Below are 15,383 nucleotides of genomic sequence, written 5' to 3' on the forward strand. Positions count from 1 at the left end.
TGGTCAGCCTTACTTGAAGGTCCTAGTCTCAACTAGCAAGTAGAGTTGTGGCTACTTGGTTGTTTTATAAATGCCCCTTTGATTATGTTCAAGCCCAGTCTGACCAGGAAAAAAGTTACCATTAACATTACAAGAAAATAACCACAATTTTTAAAGTCATATTCTAATGTCAGTTCAAAAAGTTAACTTTCTTTGATAAGACATAATTAATTCACTGTGCAGAATTTATTTAATACATTGTGAGCATCCTGTACCACAGTACTCCACGATTATAGTAAATATATATCTAAAAGGAATATAAATGTTCAGTATAATGAAGTCCAGGAATTAATTCAACATATTACTTCTTAATATGGAAGTAATAATATATATTCTCTGTGAGTTTCCCTGTGTATGAAGATAAAAGAGGTAAATTTATTTGCCTCCCCTATCAGACATATATCCATATATCCATAATATACATCCATATATTTATGTGGATGTGTATTAGTATCCTTAAAGTGTCATTTAAAAGAACTATTCAAAACAGGCATACAAGAATAGGATTGTGAACTGAACCCTAGTTTATTCTGTATTAGGATCATTTTAATAGCTTGCTGCTTAGGTGTGTGAGTTACTTTCCTTGCTGTACAACAAGTCTATGCAATAGGAATTGTTTATTAATTACTCCAACAAAAAGGCAAATTGGAATCCAGAGTTAGAGACAGAATTTTGCATACCATAGCATATTCTAAAAGGATTTACTGGCAGAGAGAGTGCAGTATAAACTTGTATGATACAAGAAAGCTACAGAAAGTGATTAATGATCCTGAGCGCTTGAGTCTTGTATTCCAGGCATGAGATGTGACAGGATGGTTTGCAGGAAATGGCCTTGGTACACAATTATCTGGGCAACAGCACAGACCTTGCTCATGCTGAGCACATCCCACGTCAGGGTGGCAGCTGGAGAGTGCTGGATGCTGCCTGCTCTGGACTGCTCATGATAATGCTCCTGAGCTACTCCAAGATCCCCTAAACCTGCTTATATCCTGAAACTTAACTTTATGGCATTCAAAGATTGGATCCAACTTCTGTGGTAAAAGCCATGTTTAGTAGCAAGCAATTTTATACACACTCCTCATGTAATACATTACTGTTCTTATTCATTAGGCATTAGTAACTGAAAAGAAATTACATTGTGTCCTGGGTGGCTTCTTAGTGTTTGATGTGCAAACTTCCAATGACCTTAATAAAACTAAGAGCAAGTTGTGGAGATGTAGATCTCGTCTCTGTACACAGATTGGAATATACTTATGTTTACTTTCCTTCTACTAGACATAACCACAAGTAGAAACAACCAATTTATAAAATAATACCCCACTCTGTATAATTAGGGTGACAGAATCTAGTCTATACCACTATAGACAATTTAACATCCTCATAATAGATTCCCGTGTTGGTTTTAGTGGAAGAAGCGAGCCCAAAGAATCACCTGGACATTTTCACTCCAGGTGGCCTCCCTAGAAATGAGAAGTCTTATTTACAGGGTCTGTTCTTTGAGCATCATATTTCAAATACAAATGGCTCAAAGACATCAAATAAAATAACCATGTTAAAAGACATAGACTTTCAGATGAAGGACCTGTGGGGATCTCTGTCTTATATGCCAGGATTTTTAAAATGTAATTTTCCCCAAAAAGACATAATTTGTTTGATATCTCTTGGATGCACCTGAAGATTTCTACAGGCACACTGAAACAACACACTTTCTGCTGGAATGATTTGCCAACAGATGGTGAGTTCTTATGATTTATCTAAGTCCAGGTTTTAAACAGAAAGGAACTTTGTCATGTTTCCACAATTCCAACACATCAGATTTTCCTATATATATATTGATATATCTTCTTCCACCATATGAGAAATGGAATCATTCAAAAAGAGGATATTGTCTAAAGAAGAGAGAGGATTTACAGTTACCAATTCATCATGAGGCAAATTAATCTTTTCAAAGACTCAGTACATCTTTATCTTGCACTATTCCTTCATCTTCTCCCTTATGATTTTCCTTAATGTATTTCATCATTTCAGCATCACTGTAGGACATTGACTGGAAGACATACAATTTTAATGTGTGACTGAGATGATTTTGTACTGACATAAACAGGAAACACTAATTATTGCATAAGCAATATATGAGTACTACATTAAACATGCATTCTTGTTAGTTGAATTACTGAGATTTCATAAAAACCAGGTCACAGGTATTTTTGTCTTCATAGTATGTTCATATACATAGATATTATTTGTGCATGTCTCTGCATGTGTATATTGTAAGGTCTTTAGTGTGTACTTCTGCAGTTCAGGCACTTTTTTTTTTTTTTTTTGACAACCTTTAATTTCTGTTTGTAATTCTGATACCCAAGTGTAAAATATTTTAATATTTGAACTGAAATTTGTTTTACATGCTTCATGAAAAGAATGAGATATATAATTTGTGCACAAAAATGGTATTTGAAAAAGCAGGCTTAGTTTGATTTACAAATACATCTAAATTGAAACTAGACTAATGGGAACATTTTTGTACTCTGCAAACTAATGAAGATTGACCTTAAATTTGAAATTAAAAATAAAGAGCATTTTTAAACTGTCTATTTATTACTCCACTTATTTCACATTTCTGTGTTTGTGGTTGGGTTAGCTTTTAAAGCTGAGCTTAAAGAGGGCAAAGGTGTAATGAATGGTTCCCACATCTGCTATTCATGGAATCAGAATGTTTCTGTATCTGATGTCCTCAGGTTGTGGCTTATGGACTGCTTGGTCATATGAAAGAAGGTAAAATATATATATTCCTATAAGAAATCAGTGTATTTGCCAAAGAGGGATTATGAGGTCAAAATACAGTCATACTTCTGTAATTATAAATGGGAGAGTTTGTGGTTGCTGTCATGGCTAGAGTGGAAGACACTGGGAATCTGAGACACTTTCTCTACTAAGATCCCATGAGGAAGCTATGAGGCAGCTAGAATACATAGATAAAAAAAGCTCTTATTGCTGACTGAACTGGAGAGCACAGGATGGAAAAGTAGCTGTGGTGTTGTTTGACTCTGCCATAGAAATAAACTCATAACTTTTACAGATAATGCTTCTTATTTTTTCCAAAATTGCATTAAATTTTCATTATATTTTTCCTCACTACCAGAAAGGCTCTTGCTGAAATATCATCCCCATCCTAACTGTATGTGCCCTGGCTGTTGCCTGACAAGTTGCTTGTTCTCTTTGATTCCTGGCCAGGATGCTGACACAACAACTGGTTTGTTTCCTGTGGAAAAAGAAGAGTAGTATCAAAGGAATGGCTTTCAGATGTGCCAAAAAAGAAGAAGGATTTAAGGACACAAGGAAGCCACAGTCCAGCAGTCAGGCGTGTAACAGCCCAAGGGAACCCTACAAACAGGATGCTTCAAAATCTGGGATCAGACAGTACCTTGCAAGAGGAGCCTTTGAACTCAATACACTGTTTAGTTTTGATACTCTAAACCTTCATTATCCTCAGGCCAAGCATCCCTCATTGCACCAGTGCCTTCTCAGGTGCCTCCTTTCCAGACTGGCTCAGTGAAGCATGTGGAAAAGCTAGCAAGAAATAAGATATACTCTAAGATGCAGGGATGCAAGATTTCATTCTGTCCTGTTACCACCCTCCAGTTTTCAAATCTTTCCTTCTGATTTTCAATTCTTTTTTTCAGGCAGTCTAGTGCATACTATCCATAGTTAAAAGCCATTCTTCTTCCCTTTGGTAAACTAATGGCAAGTTGGATCATTAATATAAGATAAAAAGTGAGCTGGTCCACCAGAAATTACATTTGTTGACATATGCCACTTAATCAAGATAAAGTCCATGTTTATTTGTAACATCTCCTTGCACAGAAAAACGCTAAAATCTAGGAAATACTGTAATCCTAATGGTAGAGCTAGGATATTCATAACCAAGGAGGAAAAAGGGAGAACATAATAGCTTTTCACTTCTTTCCAGAGGATTGGATATAATTTAAGTCCTGAGTGCAAAAAGAGAGATGCTGATGTATATCTATCCATTCAAGACTGTATAAAACAAGTAGCTTTGGGTCCCTGCTTAGGAAAAAAAAATGTGGTTGAAGGAGAAGGAGAGAGAGAGTGGTGTCACAGGGCAAGATTGAGCTATGCTGCCAGTTGTATTAATTAGTTTTGCTTGCACACTCTTGCATTATAATCAGTATTATTCAGCTTTAATTTAATTTCCATTAACCTCTGCAAAACACCCACATGTTTGGATACAGAGAAACACGTCTGGTGTATTATTGCATGGATAGAAAAAACAGTTTGCTCACAGTCAAAAAGCAGCTTAAGAAAAGGCACCATAGCTAAGCAGCAGGCTATTCTTTATCAGCTATGAAGAGCTGTCAAATACAAAAGGCAAGAAATTATTCACGTTCATTTGTATTTGGTTTTACCAGGAAATTAAATATTGGGCTTGTTCATGCAAGGCAGGTAGAACTTCCCAGGTCATATTTAATAAGTGGCTTTAATGTTGTTTGCCTGACTCAAAGACTGATTTGAACCTAAAACTGGATTTGTGGCCTGTCCAAGTCTCTAAACCAGCCTTTCTGCAATGCAGTAGCACCTCCTTTGCCCTCAAATTAGTTCCCTCCTAGAAAATTTTTTCCACCTTATTATTTTCCACTTTACTATTAATATGACATATTTTTGTAGCACATTATTAGATACATTATTATATTATTGGGAGTATAATTTTACCAATTCAGACATGGGCCTGAAAACTAAAGCTCATGATCACAACTGCCAAGAACAGGGGCAAAATTAATTCTCATTAACTCACAGCCACAACCCACCCAAGCAGTATCATCATCTCTGGGAACTGTTAGGATGTAGGGAGTTCAATATTAATGTACATGTACAATGTCCTACGCAAATGACATTCATTATTCATATTTCTGATTCAAAACCATCTTTCAGATGAACTAACATGTTTAAAATCATTGTGGAAGCCAATACTTTACACCCATTCCTGCTCTAGCTGGGATTTCGTATCTGATAAGGATTTCCTGTCCCTGGTCTGTGCTTGACATCTTTTGACAATTTAGAAGAATAATTAACAAGTATAACAGAATAACTTCCAGAATATACACTCATATATATATTTTTTTTTCCAGCACAAAATTGCTGCCGTCACTGCTGCTCATCTGTCTGCATGCTGTATTTTCTTACAATGTATTGATTACTTGAATCCATGGTGAGAAATAATTTCTTATGTCTTCACCATTTACGTATTTTTAATTTCTGTCTAATAAGCTCTTGCTGGTATTTCATGTTACATTTGCATTTGACAGGGTGAATTTATGCGACCAAATCTCTTAGGTCCAATACCTGCTCCTGCGTCCCAGTCCCAGACCATCTGTGTTGCACACATGGCACATGTGCAAATTCACCTCTGGTGAACACACAGGAACAAAACAACCAGTTCCCTCTTGCAATAAAACTGTCTTGGTCCAGGACATCTTCAGTTGCAAATTTATGATCTTATTAGCTCAGGATATCCTCACTTATGTCTGCTCAGTTCTTTGGACTGTTTCTCTTCAAATTCATGTGGGGTTTATCCCACATAGTTGAACAGTCAGAACCACTCGGATATATTTCTGTGCTCTCAAGAACCTATTGGAGATTTGCTTGAGCAAGTCCAGGTGACCACTTTTTTCACATGTGTATTATAATAAAATATATCTTGACAATGCTCTCACACTGCCTGCTGTATTCTTAGAAAAGTAATAGCACCTTCCACCTCTGCTGGGTATTTGGGATGTCTTTGGGATCAAAAGAAATAATGATTTGTGTCTTCACATGACAGACAAGTTTAAGCTTTGCTTACACTTTAGTACTATTTAGTATAAATTTTTTTCTGCTCCATGATTTTCTTCCATATATCTAAATCTCTGTGGCAACAGGTCTACATAACATCTTTCTCCTTCCATTAACTGACCATTCTGGTTGCATTTGGCAAAGGTAAGTTCTGATTCAAGAGACACTGATTTTCACTACCACTAAGGCCATTGCATATGACATTGTCTATTTTGTTAGCATAAAAACTTTAAAGTGAGTATGGCTTGCACACTCTACACACTTTACATTGGCATTGTCATATAAAGTGACTTAACTGTGGGCTCAAATCAGTGCATTTGTATCTTTTCCTACAGTTTTGCTTATATAATTTTATACAACATGAAAATAACTTTTCTATCATTTTAGACAGTACTTTATAAACATTTTTAATAACAAAAAATTACTTTCCTGTATACATTAGTGAGCTTCTGGCTTCATTCATTCAACGTGGATTATGCTGCTGCTATTCTCCCACAATAGTCCACAATAGAAGAAACCATGTTATTTTACTACAAATTAGTATGAAATTAGAAAGCTCTAGTAGTGCAGGTTTGATTTTCTTTCTTTTTAATTGCTTTCAAATTCAGAAACAGATTAAAACCAGCACTTCAACTGACACAGCTAGAGCTTCTGAATATAAAGCAACTTTAGATTTTTCCAAATTGGTAGAGATTTGAGAACTTGTTCCTGGCATTCAACAGTTTCACTTACACAGTTCTTGTAGAGCTCAAACAAAAGCTTAGCTAAATTATTCACTTTACTCACAGGTGTGTAGAAACCTTGTACTTGCTAGTGGCTGAGGAAAAGACACAATGTAATTGGCAGAGATGCAGAAACAAGTATATCTTGCCAGAAAAGGCACAGAGAGGAGAATGGAACAAGGGAAACATGCAAATTATGAAATTATGGGAATATCAGTCCATTGGATAAAATCATTGTTCTAGTTATACCTGTATAAATCAATGAATACATTAACATTTTTATATGATAACAGAATTTGATATTAACTTCTATTAAAATTGTTTCTGTTTTTAGAATAAATAACTCCACAACACTTCCTTAAACAGCTTCATCTGAGTTTTTCTAATGAAGTTGAATTAATTTGGTGCAAAATATAATGAGGCATGCAAGTGCAAAGAGGAGAATAGAAAAAAATGCTGTCTTTGTTGTTTAATTTCAGTCCCTTTTATCAAGAGCAAATAACTGCATGAGTGGTGAAGAATGAAGTTTCTAAGTACTTATGCTAGCTGTTGTGACATCTGATGCACAAAGAAGACACAGGACAATTGAATTTATGAAGGATTTATGAGTCCAAGGGCCAAACTGACAAATTCTAGTAACATTATTCCAATTGCATTTCCATCAGAAATTGAATTAGGTGAGTTAAACTGACTTTTTCTTGTCTATTGATTTTGCTCTACTGACATTTTGAAAGGATCCCAGAAGGTGCATTACAATTCCTTTGGTATGGAATATCTTTCTCTTTCTGACCTCTGTAAACAGGGTTGCCATCTCTGGATGTCCGTGCTCCTCTTTACATGGATTGGTTGGTCTATTCCCTTAAGTGTTGTCAGTATCCTTAGGTCTGGAGTGGCTCCCAGCCATGATCAACCTTTCCATCTTGCTGCTCAGCAGACCTATGGCCTCTGCTACTACACTGGGATTGTTTTGCCTTTCTTCACTTTCCACCATGAAAGTATCAGCTCTACAGAATGATACCACTCTGAAATTAGGCCAGACATAGAACGTAGTTCCAAACTTACCCCTAAATGCAACCATGAAAAACAATGTTCCAGAAGAATGTGTACTTCCAGCATATCATGATCCAAATTGAACCTTTTGGATGGTTCTTAAACTGCCTGAAAGCTTGAGCAAAGGATCATCAGTGCATGAGGTGACAATTGGTGGCACAGGATGACTCACTGTGGTCTTTTGTGCCCATATGGCCCAGCACAGGTAGAAATGCAACTTATTGCCATGCAGGACTAACATTAAAGCCCTGAGTTGGACTTGGAAAAGAGTTAAATACAACAATGAGCAGTTATCCATTGCTAAGTCATTGTCCTCTGCTACTGGAAGGATCTGAAATTGTGTTCTGTTGCAGGACAAGGGCATCACCTCATGCTCCATGGAAGAGGACATGGACTTCTCTATAATTCCAGGGCAGTTTGGGTCCTCTGAGGATAAAGACAACGATGGTGATTAGGCTGCCATTAGCAAGGAAGGCCTGAGAACTTTTCCATGAATCCTAAGTGTCTCTGTTTCTCAGAAGGCCTCTAGGATCCAGGAGCTGATGGCATGAGTGTCTTTCACTTTCTGTTTGTAATAGGGAATGCTTTATGGATGCTTCTCTGCCATATACCCTGTTTGGAAAACAAGACCATAGGCCTTTATGACCCAGTGCTCTGAGAAGGGTGGGTTAGGATTCCTGTGTCACACAGAGGCATAAATCCCACCTGGTATCTCAGGCTTCCCTTTTCTTCTTGCTTATATGCCACATTTCTGCTTTGCTTTGCCATTTTGGATGCTTTGTAAGATCCTGAGCAATTGCTCACAGCTGAGCTTTATAATTTCTATCCCCATACAGCAAGTAAACTCTCACCCAGCGTCCCATACACTCCTCTCAGAGAAGCAAAGAACCTCCTGGCCTTTCTCCTCTGCTTCTCATATCTATACTTTGGAGAATCCTGCCCCTCTGTCCCTGTTGGCTCCTGGCCTTCCTTCTCTATCTGAAGCTTTAATTTCTGACTTTTGGCCTCCTCTTTCACCCTCAAGTTGAACAAACTCAGCTATATGTCAGAAAGTCCAAGAAGGGAAATAAAGGCACAAACGTGAAATCAGTACATGAAATCAGTCATGTAAAAATACATGAGAGTAGTGGTTAGTCCCTTGTCTGCATCCTTGTGTCCCAAATTGTCTGCTGTCACAGTTGATGACATCTGTGAATTACTGAAACTCTGGCATGCCAGGTGGGAAGACAAATTTGAATGTTAACTAGATGTAGTCAGAAAAAAAGCATTTTTATGGTTAGACTCAATCCCTTGCTAATGTAGCTTTTTTTTTTTTTTTTCTGTTTATGTCCTACTGCGATTACTACTGATGCATACTAAAATCTTCCTATCTCATTCATTATTGGCTTTGTCTATTTTAATTTTTTCGCCTGACAATATTCCATATTCCACTTGCCCCACCCTTGCAGGTGTTTAAGGCCAGGTGGGATGGGGATCTAGGCAACCTGATCTATTTGGAGATGTCCCTGCCCATGGCAGGGAAACTGAAATGAGATGATCTTTAAGATCCATGTACAACTCAAACCATTCTATAATTCCATGATTTTATTTTCTGCTATAATTTGTATTTGAGATGCTTTCACACTCACACAGTTGTCTCCATCATCTGACTACAAATGTCTGGATGGAAAGGCTTAGTTTCCAGACACTGACTGGTTATATGATGGTTGATCTTAAACATCAAGGATGAAAAAACACGGAAGGAAGCCAAGCATACGAGGTTTATATAATTTGGAAGCCTTAAAAGTGGTCAGCACTATCTCCCAGGACATGGTATAACTGGTTCCAGAACCCTACTTTGCAAATCCTAATTTAAAACAGTTATGCTGACACAAGTCCTGGAGTGTAGCAGGTTTTATTAACCTGAGAAATTAGTTCTCACGTGGTTATACTTACTATAAGATCTAAAGAGTGACTCATTTTTGTATTGTGCATTGATCTCAGGCAAAACTGTATGTCTCAGCTGAAAACACACTTAGTATTCTGCATGATGCTTCTATTTATAATAGCTTAGGAGCACCTGCAAACAGGCTTAGGAAAAGCATTATTTTTGAGCATTAAAACCATTATTAAAATAAGTTTTTGTTGTCATAAACAGTGACCAAAAAAAGACAGAAAATGACTTGCTGTTCTGTTTGTAAAGGTAATGCATACAGTGATCATGACACTTTCTAATAAATTTTCACACATTAACAGTAACCTTATTCCACAGGATTTAAAAGAAGTGTTATTAAAGAAATTGAGAAGCAATAATAATGAAAAATTTGTGCTTCTTATCTGAACTTCTTCCTTCATGGTTTAGCATACAGTGAATCTGCTACTCCAGAATTTCCACCGGGAGGAGGTTATGAGAGGATGTATTTACAGGCAGATCTGTTTTATTTTTACAAGGTACTCTGTTATGTAGTTCATCAGAACCTGGGAAATCCCTGCAGCACAGATTGTTATGATGAGGAGAGATGATACAGTAGCTGCTTAAGGGACGGATATAATTATCAATGTCCTGAAACACTGCTGTGGATGCTCATTAGTCTGCCTTTAACAGGCTGACATGAATCACCTCGTAGTAGGTGCCTCTGAACTTCCAAAGCTATTGTTTTCTTGTATCTCTAGCATGCTCATGTTTCAATAAATATCTTGAACTACCAACTTAAGTTTGAAATCTGTGTAAAGTCACTCCTGTGTCGCTGTGAGGAGCATAAAGATGGACATAACACTTTCAAAGTCAAGCAGCAAAAGCTGCACTTTAATGTTCACAGCCTATTTTTAGACGGTTTTCAAAAGCTTTGTTTTTAATTCTGATTGGTTAGTAACTTTCTTACCACTCAATTCATGGGTTCATAGGTGCTTGTGTGGGCATGTGATAAGGCCCTCTTGTTCAACAGATGTTCACATTTTTTCTTCATGGATTCTCACAGGATAGACTTCTTATTTTCACAGGTGTCAGATAGTTTTCATGAGTAATGGTTGATGTGCTTGCAGGTTCTCATGGGACAGGCTAGCTGTTAGCTATACTTAGCTGAAGTAACAAGGCCTGAACCATAGTTTTACAAAGCCTTTCTTTTGTAAGGTTTTACCTATATGTGACACTCCTGCTTTGATTGTATTGAACTGGACAGTTCACCTCAAATGGGTCAATGTTTTGGAGGGAGTAAAACCCAAAGCTACAATATACCTCATTAAACCAGGATTTTCTGCTTTGCTGTCAGAATTACCTGCAAGTGGACCTTGTCTGTCCACTCTAACAGATCATTTGGTTTGTATCAGTCTTTTCCATAGGAAATTACTCATGCTCTAAAACACAGGTTTCTTTTTCCCCAGCCTGTGTGACACTGTCTAAGGTGAGTTCCACTTCAGCCATAGAAACAATGGGACAAGAGGGGCTCTGCCATGAAAAATGCTGGCCGCTGCTGCTTCCATTACTGTCACCCACCCAGCCAGGCTTCAGATTTATCAGGAGTGAAGGCAGTTGCTAAAGGTCCACAAGGAATGAAGTGTCCTTGGCCTTAAACTGTTAGGACAGTTTACTCTTTACAAGAATACTTCCTGTTTAGTTTGCATTGCGCTTAATATCCGAGGGTAGGTGAGGTAACCTGTTTGGAAAGAAATACTATTAGCATAATCACTGTTTTATTAAAGCAATGCTGTGAAGGCATGGTGTTGTCATTTACAGACAAATGAAGGATGAAATCTTTCTTGAGATCCTTCTTACATCAAAGAAATCAGCATGTTCTTGTGTGTGGGTGCCACAACCCACACAGCTGTAATATTTTGAAGGACTAAAGTCTAAATAACATACTTCGTTCAGGGAGGAGCATGACATGGGTTCCAAGTACCCAGTAATGAGGTTAATACACAGCAATGCACCAACATTCTGTCTTTCTCTATATGATTCCTTCTCTAGTCTTCATTGCTGTAGTGAGTTGAGGTGGGTGACTTTACAGTTTTATGGAAGAAAATGTTATAAATAAGGTTTAAGCTGACACAGCTATATGAGACTGCAGAAGTACTCAGAAGGCACAAACCCATCAATGACTGGATTTTCTAAATAAGTGGGAAATTACTATTACTGTAAACTAAAAAGTAAAATTTTGTCAGTAATGCTGTTATGTCTAGTTTTTTTCATTTCCAAAATGCATTTGAGAAAAAGACAAGAACTACACTTTGCCATTCTAAGTCTCACAACAGGATTTATTGGTGCCATCTGCTGGCTATTTAGTCCTTTTAAATTCCAACAAATTATGAATAATGTATTCTAAATACAGAATAATAAGAACATTATGAGCCTTATAACTGAATCAGCCAACATCAAACTATGTAATTGTAAAATCTGTAACATTTAAATTGCATTAGGTGAAACTATGGTACCATGTTCCAACAGTGCAATTCAATTATGAACCTTTTAGATGTGTCAAGAGGAGAAAGCTCATGTACAAGTACTCGTGTGCAGACTCCAAGCATTACCACCACACACATCCTCCTGTGTGTCAGAGGAAGGCTTCTTCCTGACAACTGCCACAGCTTGAGAACCCTCCTCCATAAAGCATGAGCACGTGGGACACTAACATGTTCATGCAGCAGGTAAACATGGTCACCTTGCTGTTTGCCTTGGCTGGAGGGATGTCACCACAAAAAATAGGATGGACAAAATGGTTTATCTCATAGCCCAAGCAAGTTGTGAATGTTTCTGCTGAGGGTGGGTTTAAGCAAGCTGGAGGGAGCATGGGCTTGGAGAGGATGGCACAAAGCCTGTTCCAGCACATCCATTGCAAAGATGGTGGGAGCAAGCAGAGCTTGGAAAGGACCTGCTGTGCGTGACTGCTGAATTTCCTTCTGCTAAACTTGTTGAAGATGACCTAGGATTTAAACAAGGCTTTAAATAACTTATACTCATTGCAATAAAAATTGCTAAACTATAATTATTCGAAGCAGTGCCAGGGAAGATCAGCAAATCAATATTAACTGGAATGTTAACTCTATCTTCAGTACCAGGTAAGAAAAGTATTTACACATCTGAGTAGCTGCATCCCTAATCAGCAATACAGCTGAGCACATGCTTAAAATACTTAATCATACTTAAAAGTGCTTTGCTAGATACCAAAGAGAGTGCTCACTTTCCCCACTCTGGTTAGTCAAGACCTTAATAGAGCCAGAAACAAATATATTTAGATCACACTCTGAGAACCAACCTCTGGAATAACTTGCTTAACAACTAGGTTCTGAGCAAAGAAAGTATATTAATAAAGTGGCTGAAGATAGGGTTCATGCTTCCTGTTCTCTGCCTTTTCCTGTCATCTAATAAAAATATGAGAGTCTTTAGGGAAGGAAAAGAATGTTACTTAACCATATCTGTTTTTCAGAGATTTATGTTAAAAAATGCATTCTGATGGAACAAACTAAGCCACGACTTTATATAATGCCTTAGTCAATGGAACTAGAAAGAAAAAAGAGTTCATTAGAAATCTGGTGGAGTGTGAATCTGCACTGAACATGCTTTGTCTCTGCAAGGTTCCAGTGTGTCTGATCGTGTTCCCAGAGCTGAGAGCAACTCTGCAACTTCAGCAAGGCCTGATCAAGACTTCCCAAGAAGAACTTCTGCAGAAGTAGAGTGGGGAAACTGTCCCTTGCATGCTCCTGAGACTCTCACTTCCAGACCCCTAGAGTATATGGCCTCTCAGAGCTCATGAAAAGAAAAATATAGTATTTCTAGGATAGGAAGAGCTACTGAGAGAGACTAGGACAGAAGACAGCTGGAAGATGAGAAACAGAGCAGTGACAAAGGATAATGTAGATGGTGGTTATCATACAGTAAAGTACATTAACTTCCACAACCTGCAAATAGCATTTAATTTAGCATCATTTGCTTGTTTGTACAGCAAATTTAATTCCAGCTATCAAGTTACTCCATGTGCTCCAGTGCCAGGACTATGTGGATATGCAGCAGGTAGGTATAATCCTCCTCATGATTCACCCGAGTGCTAAAGTGGTTTGGTGTAAGGGAATCTGGAGCAGTTTTATGTTTCTTTAGGGTGACACAGGCAATGATACACAAAATATCTGCACGAATAGAGAGCTTCTAGATATTTATTGTCTTCTGAATAACCACATGCAGGTTCATGCTCTCCACACATAATCCATGGAGGGATTCTCTGGATGAATGTGCCAGACTGCACAGACTATCTAGGGGCTCATTAGAAGAGAGGCAGTGCTTCCTGAACATCATCAAACCATGCCTAAATCTGGTTTGCATGTCTCGGCATCTGGTGTTTCCTGTTCCAGTCCTGGAGCATGGAGCAACTTGCATGGCTGAACAACAGCCTGATGAGACCTTGGATGGCTCCATGCTGAGAAATTTGGTCACCTCTACTTAGCAACCTTCCGAATTTCTATAGTCAGGTCTCATTAGCTCAGGCCTGTGTTTGTGAACACAGCTGAGCACTACTGGCCAGTACTTGTCTGGTATGTGTGGTCTCAGCCAGCAGCAAGAGCGGGAGCAGTGGGAGGACAGTTCATACATCCTCGAGCGGCGTTCCTGGAAGACAGCAGTAGTCTGAGCACCAAAGCCACCACAATGCTCCTCCTTCACTTGAACAGTCATTTCCCTTTGTTCTCACCACAGTGTCTCTTTCCTCAGCAAATATTTGTGATTACTTCCCTTTCCTTCATCAAATTCAATTGCTGAACATCGACTTCTAATATCAGTCTCTTCCTCAGCTGTAGCCTCATTTACTGAGTGTCTGCACCCGTCATCTCCCGAGGAGTTGGGCCTTTTGCAGGACGGTGGCAGCTGGGGGCCAGCAAACGTGGCAGTGAAGGTAGCAACCAAGGTGGCAGTGAAGGTCGCAGCAGGGGTGGCAGCGAGAGTGACAGTAAAGCTCGCAGCACGGGTGTCAGTGAAGGTAGCAGTCAAGTTAGCAGTGAAGCTGGCAGTGAAGGTGGCAGCAAGGGTGTCAGTGAAGGTGTCAGTGAAGGTGTCAGTCAAGGCATCAGTCAAGGTGTCAGTCAAGGTGTCAGTGAAGGTGGCAGTGAAGGTGACAGTGAAGGCGGCAGCGAAGGCGGCAGCGCGGGGCCGGCCGCCCTGTGCCGCGGAGCCCTCCCGCCTGGCAGAGGCCGAGGTGCATTTGGAAACAATCCTTGAGATCGCTTCCAGTGGCGGGACAGGTTCATGGCCCGACTCTCGAATGTCTGTAGATTGTCTTCAGAATTTATACAGTGCATTACAGTTTACGAAAACCCCAGTCCCGAGTCTGCTTGAAGGGATTTTCACGCCGTTTTCGTCTGTGCTGCAGTCCCGGAGCCCTTCTCAGCCGGGGCTCCCCCAGCACACGAGGCGCGCTGGGACAACACGGACGGCTTTGGGGCCGCGGCCGCACCGCCGGCTCACTGCTCCCCACAGCCCGGGCAGCCCCGGCCGGGGCCCCGCCCGCGCCACCGGCCCGCAGCCCCGCCGGGGCGGGAAGGTGCAGCCGCCCCGCCCCGCCCGCCAGACGCCACATCCTGCAGGTGCCGCGGGGCGGCCATCGCGGAGGGGCCGCCGCCGGTGAGTGCGGCGGGCAGCGGCTCGGGCCCCGTCCCGTCTCGTCCCGGAGAGCAGCGACTCCAAGTCGGAGCGTTGCCGCGGGGTGCCGCCGGGGGGCGGGTCCCGGTGAGGGGGCGGCGGGGGCGCGGCCCGGGCGTGGCGGGGAT

General features: G+C 39.9%; 1 protein-coding gene across 2 annotated transcripts in view; it reads left to right on the forward strand.

Moving 5' to 3' along the window:
* The first annotated feature begins 15,186 nt into the window (after positions 1-15,186).
* FZD6 (frizzled class receptor 6) overlaps positions 15,187-15,383 on the forward strand; it is a 28,409-nt gene continuing 28,212 nt past the window's right edge. The window contains exon 1 of one of the 2 annotated variants that reach the window (XM_041412927.1): positions 15,187-15,237. The gene's annotated coding sequence lies outside the window, so the exon portion shown is untranslated. Of the gene's footprint in view, positions 15,238-15,262; positions 15,343-15,383 lie in introns of those variants that run through there. The other variant, XM_041412928.1, reaches the window with a different exon arrangement.

This window comes from Onychostruthus taczanowskii, unplaced genomic scaffold (genome assembly GCF_017590055.1).
Source record: "Onychostruthus taczanowskii isolate IOZ18803 unplaced genomic scaffold, ASM1759005v1 scaffold4, whole genome shotgun sequence".
In the NCBI taxonomy this organism is placed as follows: domain Eukaryota; kingdom Metazoa; phylum Chordata; class Aves; order Passeriformes; family Passeridae; genus Onychostruthus; species Onychostruthus taczanowskii.